Consider the following 11,792-nt stretch of genomic DNA (forward strand, 5'->3'; position numbering starts at 1 on the left):
TCGAAACAAAACAAAACAAAAAGTCCACTCGCACACCCAGAACACGTATATATTTCTCACACCTAGCTAAGCACACGCTCAGTCATTTTCCATTCGAGAAGTACGCACTCAGTGCCTACTATGAATTGGATATACTGTTTATTCTACTCATTCCAGAGACTGAGTAAACCATTAAAATTGTAGTCCTCATAGTCTGAGTCAATGATAGTGGGAGGTTGATGCTAGAAAATAAATATATAATGGTGGCACACACCTTTAATCCCAGCACTTGGGAGGCAGAGGCAGGCAGATTTCTGAGTTCGAGGCCAGCCTGGTCTACACAGTGAGTTCCAGGACAGCCAGGGCTACACAGAGAAACCCTGTCTTGAAAAAAAAAAAAAAGAATGCTGAGTGCCCGAGAGCTAGTGAGCTGACTCACCAGGTAAAGGAGTTTACAACCAGCCTGCGGGACCCCAGAATCCACATAGTGAAGAGAGAGCACTGATTCCCAACGTGTGACCTCTGACCTCCCCTGTTCCTGATGTCTGAGAGCACACGTGCTAAAAGAATGTAATTATCCTTTTATTTCTTTGTTTGTTTCAGAGACTGGGTCTCTCTCTATGTGGCCCTGGCTGTCCTTAAACTCACAGAGATCCTCCTGCCTCTGCTTCTCACAGTGCTAAGACTAAAGGCGTGGTTCTGACCTTGCCTACATTAAAAAAAAAAAAAAAAAAAAAAAAAAAAAACCTGCTGGGTGTAACTCAGTGATAGAGCGCTTAGTTACCTTACCCAAGGTGCTACAGTGAATCCACATGTGACAAACGTCCCAAATATAGAGCCCTGTGTAAGCAGCTCCCCGTTAGTCAGTACCCCACAAACCTGTGTGAATGACACCCACAAGTCAGGAATTTGGGGGGGCTGATGAGATGGCTAGAGGGGAAAAGCACTTCTGAGGAAGCCTGGGTACTGGAGTTGGCTCATTGTATCCCTCGGAAGAAGGAAACGACCAACTCCTAAAGTTATCCTCTGACCTCCATACGGAATGCAGCGACACAGGCACACACCCAAAACACTCGGTAATAAATAACATACTTGAAAAAGAAATGTAATGACTCACATAGACAATGCATGCCTTCCTCAGAGTCATGTACACCACCGTATGCATACATAACTGCACGTTTCACATGTACTCATGCAGTTCCGGGAGACATGTGGACCCAGCCACGCCCACACTTTTGTAGATGGCTTTCCAAATTGTCTGTCTACACACACACACACACACACACACACACACACACACACACACACACACACGAGATACACAGCACACAGATTCGCACACAGCCATTCCCAGACTATCACCAACACTCCCAAAGTCTTCCTCCCTCCTATGAAGCCCTGATAGTCATGTGCTCACGGATGCACACAGAGAGAGTCCTTATAGACTCACAACCTCACAGATACCCACCCACAGCCAGGTTCCAGGAAGCCAATGCACCCTGGTCAGCACCCAACCCAAGTTCACACCTGTGCTGCCCACCACAGCGCCTCCCCTTTTTTGTGACCAGCGAGGTTAGCACAAGGACAGCATAGGTGTATGCCTGGAATGCTGCCCTTAGATGCTAACCCTTCTACCCCTAGGACTTAGGAGTTGGGTTCAGGGAGAAGACACACACACCCCCCTGAAAAACAGGATGCTCTCAAAACAGTGTGATCTGGTGGCTAATAGTGGCGTGGGAGGGCCCTGCTGCTCAGGTCAATCTCCTGCCCCTTCTCTGTCCCACCCTTCTCCCTCCCTCCTTGCATTCCTCCATCTTCCCTATCCCACCCTCCCTCTCTAGGAGCCTTTGGTACAGAACCAGGCTCTCTCTCCGTTAGAAGGTATCACAGCCTTTGTGTGATCAGCAGATGGGCTAAAGGCAGAGAGACATATCGCTCGCGACAACAGTAACAACAAATCCTTTGTTATAACCTGAAGGCTATCTGGCTCGTGGACCATGCTCATAGCTCTCTGCAAGGAGGAGCCCTAGGTTCCAATCCTGGTCCCCTGTCCTGTGACCCTGGGATCAGTTTGCTGACCTTCCCTGGGTCTCTGCTGCCTCAGTAAAACTGGCAGAGCCAGAGAGTGATTCCTGAGGCGATGGCTGGCGTTCTCAGACACTGCGGCAGTTGTATAAGCAGGGAGCAGGGCTGAGAGCCTGGCTTGAGCCATAAAAGCCCCCTCCCTAGAGGCTTTCCCTAGCAGCCCCCACCCCCAAGGCCTGCTGGTTTAGGTTAAAGCACCAGAGACCAACAGCAACCCCTGGTCCCCAACACATAAACACGTATACTCTTCCAAGGTTTAGCCACTTCCTCTGCCCTCTCTGGACCTCTGTATCCAGGCTTGTGTATTTAGGGGCTCGGGTTTGGGCTCTGTGCCATGGAGCCAGTCTATGTGTGCACTGTCTGTCTGTCTGTCCCTCTGCCAACAGCCTTCAGGCGCCAGGAGGGGAGGCAGCAGCAAGGAGGTGGGGGTTGGGAAGGAGGTAGCGTTGACAAGTTCCAATGTCTGGCTTTCCCTCCTGGAAACCCCAAGCTGGGCTGCCCCCCCTCCCTTCCTGTCTCTCTCGCTCAAGCACGTCCCTTCTAAGCCCCTCTCTGCAGACACCCCCAGTGGAACCAAGCCCAGATCTGCTGCCAAGAAGGCCGACATTTCTTAGACTTGCCACGTTAAAGGGGCCCACACAGGCACACACTCAAGTCCTCCCATCCTGTCCTCCTCCCGTGCACGTTCAGGCAACCTGAAGCACACAAAGACATATGGTTGGACACAGTGACCACCTGTGCACACGGGACATAGGAGCTCATCTGACCTCGGTTGCACAGACAAATACAAACCCAGGCATCGGCTCTCTCCCCATGTAAGCTTAGCTCACCACAGCCCCACGTGGTTTCTATCACACAGCCCGTACAGACTCATGCATACAGGCACACACAGGCCCTGCCATCCAGAGAAACAAGCGCAAACACCAAGCAGTGTCGTCGCCCCCCCCCCCCGCACAGCGCCACCAATCATCCCCACCACTGCCATCACTGCCACACTCTCCCCTAATCTCTCACACAACACAGCCAAATATATACAGACACATGCTGTTCCCCTGTGCCACCAGCCATCAATAGCCACAGACATGCTTGCGTGCCTACCCCTGGACATTTGGTCCAGCCCACACAGCTCCCCGGTATCTCCCCAGACACAGATTACCAAACCACAGCCTCACACAGCATCTCTTAAAGCAGACATCCCCACTATGCCTTGTTCATAATTACTTCATTAGTCTCCTGTTGACTGTAACAAGTTCACAGGCATGCCTGACACACCCGGACATGGCACACACATAGGCACATGTACCAACCCCCTTGAAAATGCCTGGATTCCTTGCCAATGAAACGGTACTCACGGGTTTGGGGTTACACACAATTAGACACAGCATTTCTGTGTTCATAGCCAGGATTCAAACTCAGGACATGCACAGCTTTCTCTAGTGCTTATTCAAACACACAGTAGCTCTCTGAGCTGCACAAATACACACACAGCAGAACTTGCACACTTGAACTGAGTGGTGGTGGTACGCGCCTTTAATCCCAGCACTCAGGAGGCAGAGGCAGGCAGATCTCTGAGTACACAGAGAAATCCTGTCTTGAGAAAAACAAAAGAAAAAGAAGAAAAAGGAGAAGGGGGGAGGAGGAAGAAGAGGGAGATGAAGGTGGAGGAGAAGAAAGGTGGAGAAGAAAGAAGAGAAAGAGGAGAAGGAGGAGGAAGTGGAGTATAAGAAGTGGGCAGAGGAGAATTTGCACACTTGAAGGAAATTGATTCACCCCAATACAATTCTTCAGGGTAGTGTGTGTGTGTGCATGTGTGTGTGCGCGCGCGCTCCTGCACACATGTGCATGTCCATGCTCCTACGGGGACTGACCCAGATGTCTGAACCTCATGGTCACATACTGTAGCCTCCTAGCCCCCAACTGCAGCCTTCTACCTCCCTCCCTTGGCTGGTGAGAGTAGAGAAGAGCTCAGCTCTGGTTCCCTCCCTCCACTGGCTGCCTCTCTCCCTCCCATCTGGCAGAATCAGTCAGCCCTGCCCCAGCTCAGGCTCAGGCAGCCCTGGCTGCTCTGGGCAAACTCGCGGCTGGTTGGTCTCGGCCGCCGATGCCGCCGCCGCAGCAGCAGCAGCAGTGGCGGCAGCAGCAGGGGCGAGAAGGCTTCAGGCGGCTGCCAACGTGGCAGACGGCGGGCAGGGCGGCAGGAAGGAAGCTGCGCCCACTCGCTGAGGGGCTGAATGAGCAAGTGATGCAGCTGGGCAGGGGACCTTGTGTACAGCTTGGGCTCTGGGCCCACATTGGTCCCATAATGGCTGTGTGACCTTGAGCAACTTGTTCCCCATCTCTGGTCTCGTTTCCCCCTTTAGCAAATGAACAGTCTGGACTGGACAAGTCTTTGTCTGCAATTCAACAAAGGCAACAGGAGGGACATATAGGCTCACTCTGTGGACTCCAGCTTTTTCAGCCCCCAAATAAATATTTCTCACCTTTGTACAGCTGCCTCCATTGACAAATCTTTTTCATTCTGCATTGGTAATTTGGTAATGGCATTTCATTAAAAATAAAACAGATCCAAGCCGGCATGTTGACTCATGCCTTGTAATTCCAGGATTTAGGAGGCCGAGGCAGGAGGATTGCAACGAGTTCAAGGCCCACCTTTGTTAAATAAGAAGAAAAGGGGATGCTGGAGAGATGGCTCAGAGGTCAGGAGTTCCTAGCACTAATGTGGCAGCTTACAACCACCTGTCACTCCACGTCCTGGGGAGCCCATGTTCTCTCCTAACCTTTGTGGCCACAAGACATGCATATGGTACCCAGGCATACGTGTAGGAAAACACATACACATAAAATAAATCTGTTTTAAGAAGTTAAAGGAAAGAGAGAAAAGAAAAGGCAGGTTTGGCCAGCCAGTGCCCAGCAGAGCTGAGATGAATCAGCGCTTCTGATTCAGTCTTCAGACCCAGCACTGCCTCCCTTATCTTCTCCCTGGGATCCCATGCCCTCACCAAGCACTCAGAACCATCCCCATTCCCCACTGGGCCCCCACCAGGGCCACCTGGCTCTGCCCTGGGGAGTCAGGGTGCAAAGGCCAGACAGGCTCCTACCAACATTCCAGCTGCTGCTGAGAACACAGCTGTCAGCAGGATCCAGAGAGCCAAAAAGCTGCCTCCTAAGCAGGCCCATATTGTCAGCTTCAAAGTGGAGCTGCTGTGGGCTCCTGGGCTGCCCTGGGCCTCTGGTTTTTTCATCCTGATAGCTGCAGTAGATGAGTTCCCAGGACCCTTTCGGCTTGCAGCATTGCCTAGGGAATGAGCGAGGAGAACCACGTTGCAGGGATGTGGCTGGATCTAGGCCCCCAGCCAACGGTGGGGTGCCTGATGTCTGGGAGCCTGGCTCCTGGTTTATCTGCTGGCTGAGGTGGTATCTGCATCTCTGAGGACCCGGGGATAGAGGGGCTCAGCTCTTGTTTGTGAGAGGGAGGGATAGACAGATGGACGACAGTGAGAAGGGGGGTGGGGAAGAGGCCTACATCTCCGTGGAGTGGTTAACAGGAAAGAGGAAGAAGGAGGAGGAAAAGGAAGAAGAGGAGGAGGGGAAGAAGAAGAGGAGGAGGAGGGGGGAGAGAGAGGAGGAGGAGGGGAAGGAGGGGGAGTAGGAGGGGGAGGAGGAGGCAGAGGAGGAAGGAGAGGAGGAGGCAGAGGAGGAGGGGAGGAAAAGGAGGAGGGGGAGGAGGAGGGGGAGGAAGAGGGGAGGAAGAGGAGGAAGAGGGAAAAAAGGCAGAGAGAACCTCTTCCCCCTCCTCCCCATCCCCTGTTTATTTCCTCCGTTTTGTCCTGATGCTCACTCTACCCAGCCCAGTCTATGGGGACCACAAATGTGGGGCAGTTACAGGAGTATGGAACATCTGTGGGATCATCCTGGGAAGTGTGGAAGAGGACCCAGATGGTCTGTGGTGGCAAAGAAAGGCTGCAATCCCAGCACTTGGGAAGTGAAGGCAGAGTTCAAGGTCATTCTTAGCTACAAAGCTGGTTTTAGATCAGCTTGGGTAACACACCCTGTTTCAAAAAGATCTTTTGTTTGTTCCTTTATTTTCCATCTCCCCCTCCTCCCAACCCACCCCCACTGCCCCCCACCCCCACCCCCAGATGGGGCTGTGCTCCGTAGACCAGGATGGCCTCAAACTCACAGAGATCCACCTGCTTCTGCCTCCAGAGTGCTGGGATTAAAGGCGTGGGCTGCCTACGCCCTGCCCATAAATTTTTTTTTCTTTTTAAAGAAAGGAAGGGAAGAAGAGAAGAAGCAAAAATAAATGGCTCCTTGGGGGAAGAGAAAGAAAGAGAGAAATGGCTCCTGGAATGGAAAGCACAGGTATTAAGATCAGTCTCCAGGAAACATCCATAGCACTTCCTCCTGCGCACATACACACATGCGCAATTATCGTCCCCATCCTACAGATGGAGAAATCAATGCTCAACGGTTAAGGACAGAGCCAAGTTTTTATACCCAGGCTGGCCTGACTGCAAAGCCAGTGTTTTGTGTGCTAAGCCATGCGGCCTCCTGATGGAACGGATTGCTAATGGTGGCATTTCCAATGGAGGAGCGACAGTGCTCTGGGAAGAGGTTCTGGACAGATGGTTCCCAATTGGGCCCCTGCCTCAGGCTAGCAGAGCAGAGGGTTGTTGGTGCAGGAGAAGCTCACCCCACCTCCATTCTGCTGTGTGTGGGATGCAGGCAGGTCCCCTCTGGATTCCTCACCATCCCCCGCCAGCCCTTTGGCCTTGCCTGGGTGACCTGCATGAGCTCAGCTTCCCAGCAGCCCTGCGGAGGAGTCAGCCAGGGCAGAGACTGCCTCTGCCCTCGCTGCTTGGCAGTGCCAAAGGAGGCGGGGCTGCAGAGGGGTGTAGCCAACCAGTCCTTCTTCCTGTGCCCCAACTCCCGCACCCCTGGGGTCTTCTGCAGAGGCCCAAACTGGGATGAATGGTGCAGAGCTGGGCACACTGGTCAGGCCCGGGCCTCATTGCTGCAGCCTTGTTGAGTTGCCATTAACAAGTGGCCGGAGGTTGCCGTGTCTCCATGGAGACCAGACAGTCAGTGCAGCTCTGGGGTGAGGGCCGTGATTAGTGAGTGTCAGTTTTGCCAGCCCTGTCCTTCCCACCGCTGCTCAAGACAACAGGCCTGGAGGGTGGAGGGGAGGATTGGGAGGGGGTTCAGAGCCTCACAGGCAGGGGGCATTCAGGCCCAGCCTCAGGTGCTGTGTCTTTGTCTCCCCCAGTGGCTCCTCAGTTCCCCCTCCTCTTGTCGCCTGCCTTCCCTCTTCAATCCATAATCCATCTTACACACAGCCACCAGGGTGAGTTTTTGAAAACACGAGCTGAATCCTGACACTGCCTTCCTTGAGAGCATTCCATGCCTCCTGACACCCTGGAGGCTGAGCTCACTGCCTTTTCCTTTGAAAGACCCCACCATAAGGCTTAGCAAGCTAGCTGCAGTAACGCCATTTTGCAAGGCATGAAAAAGTACCAGAGCTGAGTTCTCAAAAGCTACAAGGAAGTTCAGTTAAAGATTAACAGCTAAAAATCAAGGCTGAATAATACTAGGACAAGGGCCAAACAGGATACCGATGGTACCCACCTGGGCCCCGGCTCAAGGCCAAGAACAGATGATACCCACCTGGGCCCCGGCTCAGGGCCAAGAACAGATGGTTCCCAGACTCAGCTCGCTTCTCGCTTCTGTACCCACGCTTTTTGCTCCCCAGCCCCAGCCCTATAAAAAGGGTAAGAACTCCACACTCGGCGCGCCAGTCCTCCGATAGACTGAGTCGCCCGGGTACCCGTGTTCCCAATAAAGCCTCTTGCTGTTTGCATCCGAATCGTGGGCTCGCTGATTCTTGGGAAGGTCTCCTCAGATTAATTGACTACCCACCTCGGGAGTCTTTCATTTGGAGGTCCCACCGAGATTAGGAGACCCCTGCCCAGGGACCACCGACCCCCGCCGGGAGGTAAGCTGGCCAGCGGTCGTTTCGTGTCTGTCTCTGTCTCCGTGCGTGTGTGTGTGTGCCGGCATCTAATGTTTGCGCCTGCGTCTGTACTAGTTAGCTAACTAGATCTGTATCTGGCGGGTCCGCGGAAGAACTGACGAGTTCGTATTCCCGGCCGCAGCCCTGGGAGACGTCTCAGAGGCATCGGGGGCCATCTTTGTGGCCCAATCTGTATCTGAGAACCCGACCCGTCTCGGACTCTTTAGAGCCTCTCCTTTGACCGAGGGATACGTGGTTCTGTTGGGCGGCGAGGGGCCGAAACGCTCCCCTCCCCCATCTGAATTTTTGCTTTCGGTTTTACGCCGAAACCGCGCCGCGCGTCTGATTTGTTTGTTGTTGTTGTTCTTTTGTTCTTCGTTAGTTTTCTCCTGTCTTTAAGTGTTTTCGAGATCATGGGACAGACCGTAACTACCCCCCCTGAGTCTAACCTTGCAGCACTGGGGAGATGTCCAGCGCATTGCATCCAATCAGTCTGTGGATGTCAGGAAGAGGCGCTGGGTTACTTTCTGTTCCGCCGAATGGCCAACTTTCAATGTGGGATGGCCTCAGGATGGTGCTTTTAATTTGGGTATTATCTCTCAGGTCAAGTCTAGAGTGTTTTGTCCTGGTCCCCACGGACACCCGGATCAGGTCCCATATATCGTCACCTGGGAGGCACTCTCCAAAACCCCCTCCTTTACCGACAGCTCCCGTCCTCCCGCCCGGTCCTTCTGCGCAACCTCCGTCCCGATCTGCCCTTTACCCCGCCCTTACCCCCTCTATAAAGCCCAAACCTCCTAAGCCCCAGGTTCTCCCTGATAGCGGCGGACCTCTCATTGACCTTCTCACAGAGGACCCCCCGCCGTACGGAGCACAACCTTCCTCCTCTGCCAGAGAGGACGATGAAAAAGAGGCGGCCGCCACCTCCGAGGTTCCCCCCCCTTCTCCCATGGTGTCTCGACTGCGGGGAAGGAGGGACCCTCCCGCAGCGGACTCCACCTCCTCCCAGGCATTCCCACTCCGTATGGGGGGAGATGGCCAGCTTCAGTACTGGCCGTTTTCCTCCTCTGACTTAAAAATAATAACCCTTCCTTTTCTGAAGACCCAGGTAAATTGACGGCTTTGATTGAGTCCGTCCTCATCACCCACCAGCCCACCTGGGACGACTGTCAGCAGTTGTTGGGGACCCTGCTGACCGGAGAAGAAAAGCAGCGGGTGCTCCTAGAGGCTAGAAAGGCAGTCCGGGGCAATGATGGACGCCCCACTCAGTTGCCTAATGAAGTCAATGCTGCTTTTCCCCTTGAACGCCCCGATTGGGATTACACCACTACAGAAGGTAGGAACCACCTAGTCCTCTATCGCCAGTTGCTCTTAGCGGGTCTCCAAAACGCGGGCAGAAGCCCCACCAATTTGGCCAAGGTAAAAGGGATAACCCAGGGACCTAATGAGTCTCCCTCAGCCTTTTTAGAGAGACTCAAGGAGGCATATCGCAGGTACACTCCTTATGACCCTGAGGACCCAGGGCAAGAAACCAATGTGTCTATGTCATTCATCTGGCAGTCTGCCCCGGATATCGGGCGAAAGTTAGAGCGGTTAAAAGATTTAAAGAGCAAGACCTTAGGAGACTTAGTGAGGGAAGCTGAAAAGATCTTTAATAAGCGAGAAACCCCGGAAGAAAGAGAGGAACGTATCAGGAGAGAAACAGAGGAAAAGGAAGAACGCCGTAGGGCAGAGGATGAGCAGAGAGAGAAAGAAAGGGACCGCAGGAGACATAGAGAGATGAGCAAGCTCTTGGCCACTGTAGTTAGTGGACAGAGACAGGATAGACAGGGGGGAGAGCGAAGGAGGCCCCAACTTGATAAGGACCAATGCGCCTACTGCAAAGAAAAAGGACACTGGGCTAAGGACTGCCCAAAGAAGCCACGAGGACCCCGAGGACCGAGGCCCCAGACCTCCCTCCTAACCTTAGGTGACTAGGGAGGTCAGGGTCAGGAGCCCCCCCCTGAACCCAGGATAACCCTCAAAGTCGGGGGGCAACCCGTCACCTTCCTGGTAGATACTGGGGCCCAACACTCCGTGCTGACCCAAAATCCTGGACCCCTAAGTGACAAGTCTGCCTGGGTCCAAGGGGCTACTGGAGGAAAGCGGTATCGCTGGACCACGGATCGCAAAGTACATCTAGCTACCGGTAAGGTCACCCACTCTTTCCTCCATGTACCAGACTGCCCCTATCCTCTGCTAGGAAGAGACTTGCTGACTAAACTCAAAGCCCAGATCCACTTCGAGGGATCAGGAGCTCAGGTTGTGGGACCAATGGGACAGCCCCTGCAAGTGCTGACCCTAAACATAGAAGATGAGTATCGGCTACATGAGACCTCAACAGAGCCGGATGTTTCTCTAGGGTCCACCTGGCTTTCTGATTTTCCCCAGGCCTGGGCGGAAACTGGGGGCATGGGACTGGCAGTTCGCCAAGCGCCTCTGATTATACCTCTGAAGGCAAGCTAACTATGGGACAGCCGCTAGTCATCCTGGCCCCCCATGCAGTAGAGGCACTGGTCAAGCAACCCCCTGACCGCTGGCTATCCAATGCCCGCATGACCCACTACCAGGCAATGCTCCTAGACACTGACCGAGTTCAGTTCGGACCAGTGGTGGCCCTCAATCCTGCCACCTTGCTCCCTCTACCGGAGAAAGGAGCCCCCCATGATTGCCTCGAGATCTTGGCTGAAACGCATAGAACCAGACCGGATCTCACCGACCAGCCCATCCCAGACGCCGACCACACCTGGTATACCGATGGGAGCAGCTTTTTGCAAGAAGGACAGCGAAAGGCTGGGGCAGCAGTGACGACAGAGACCGAGGTAATCTGGGCGAGGGCCCTGCCAGCTGGAACGTCAGCCCAGCGAGCCGAACTGATCGCACTCACCCAAGCCCTGAAAATGGCAGAAGGTAAGAAGCTAAATGTTTATACTGATAGCCGCTATGCCTTCGCTACGGCCCATGTTCATGGGAAAATATATAGGAGACGGGGGTTGCTGACCTCAGAAGGCAAGGAAATCAAAAACAAAAGCGAGATCCTAGCCTTGCTGAAAGCCCTCTTTTTGCCAAAGAGGCTCAGTATTATCCATTGCCCGGGACACCAAAAAGGGAACAGTGCTGAAGCCAGGGGCAACCAAATGGCGGATCAAGCAGCCAGGGAGGCAGCCATGAGAGAGAGCGCAGAAACGTCCACGCTCTTAATAGAGGATTCGTCCCCGTATACTCCCAGCTACTTCCACTACACAGAGACTGACAAAAAAGACCTTCTGAGACTGGGAGCCGTATACGATGAGGACAAAAAGTATTGGGTCCTGCAGGGAAAACCTGTAATGCCTGACCAATTCACCTTTGAGCTCTTAGATTCCCTACATCGGCTCACCCACCTCAGCTATCAGAAGATGAAGGCACTCCTTGACCGGGAAGAGAGCCCCTACTACATGTTAAATCGGGATAGAACTCTCCAGCACGTAACGGAATCCTGTACAGCTTGTGCTCGAGTAAATGCTAGTAAAGCCAAAATCGGAGCAAGGGTGCGAGCGCGGGGACACCGACCCGGCACCCATTGGGAAATCGATTTTACCGAAGTGAAGCCAGGGCTGTATGGATATAAGTATCTCCTGGTGTTTGTGGACACATTCTCTGGCTGGGTAGAAGCATTTCCAACCAAGCGTGAAACTGC

This window comes from Mus musculus, chromosome 4, assembly GCF_000001635.26.
Source record: "Mus musculus strain C57BL/6J chromosome 4, GRCm38.p6 C57BL/6J".
Taxonomy (NCBI): Eukaryota; Metazoa; Chordata; class Mammalia; order Rodentia; family Muridae; genus Mus; species Mus musculus.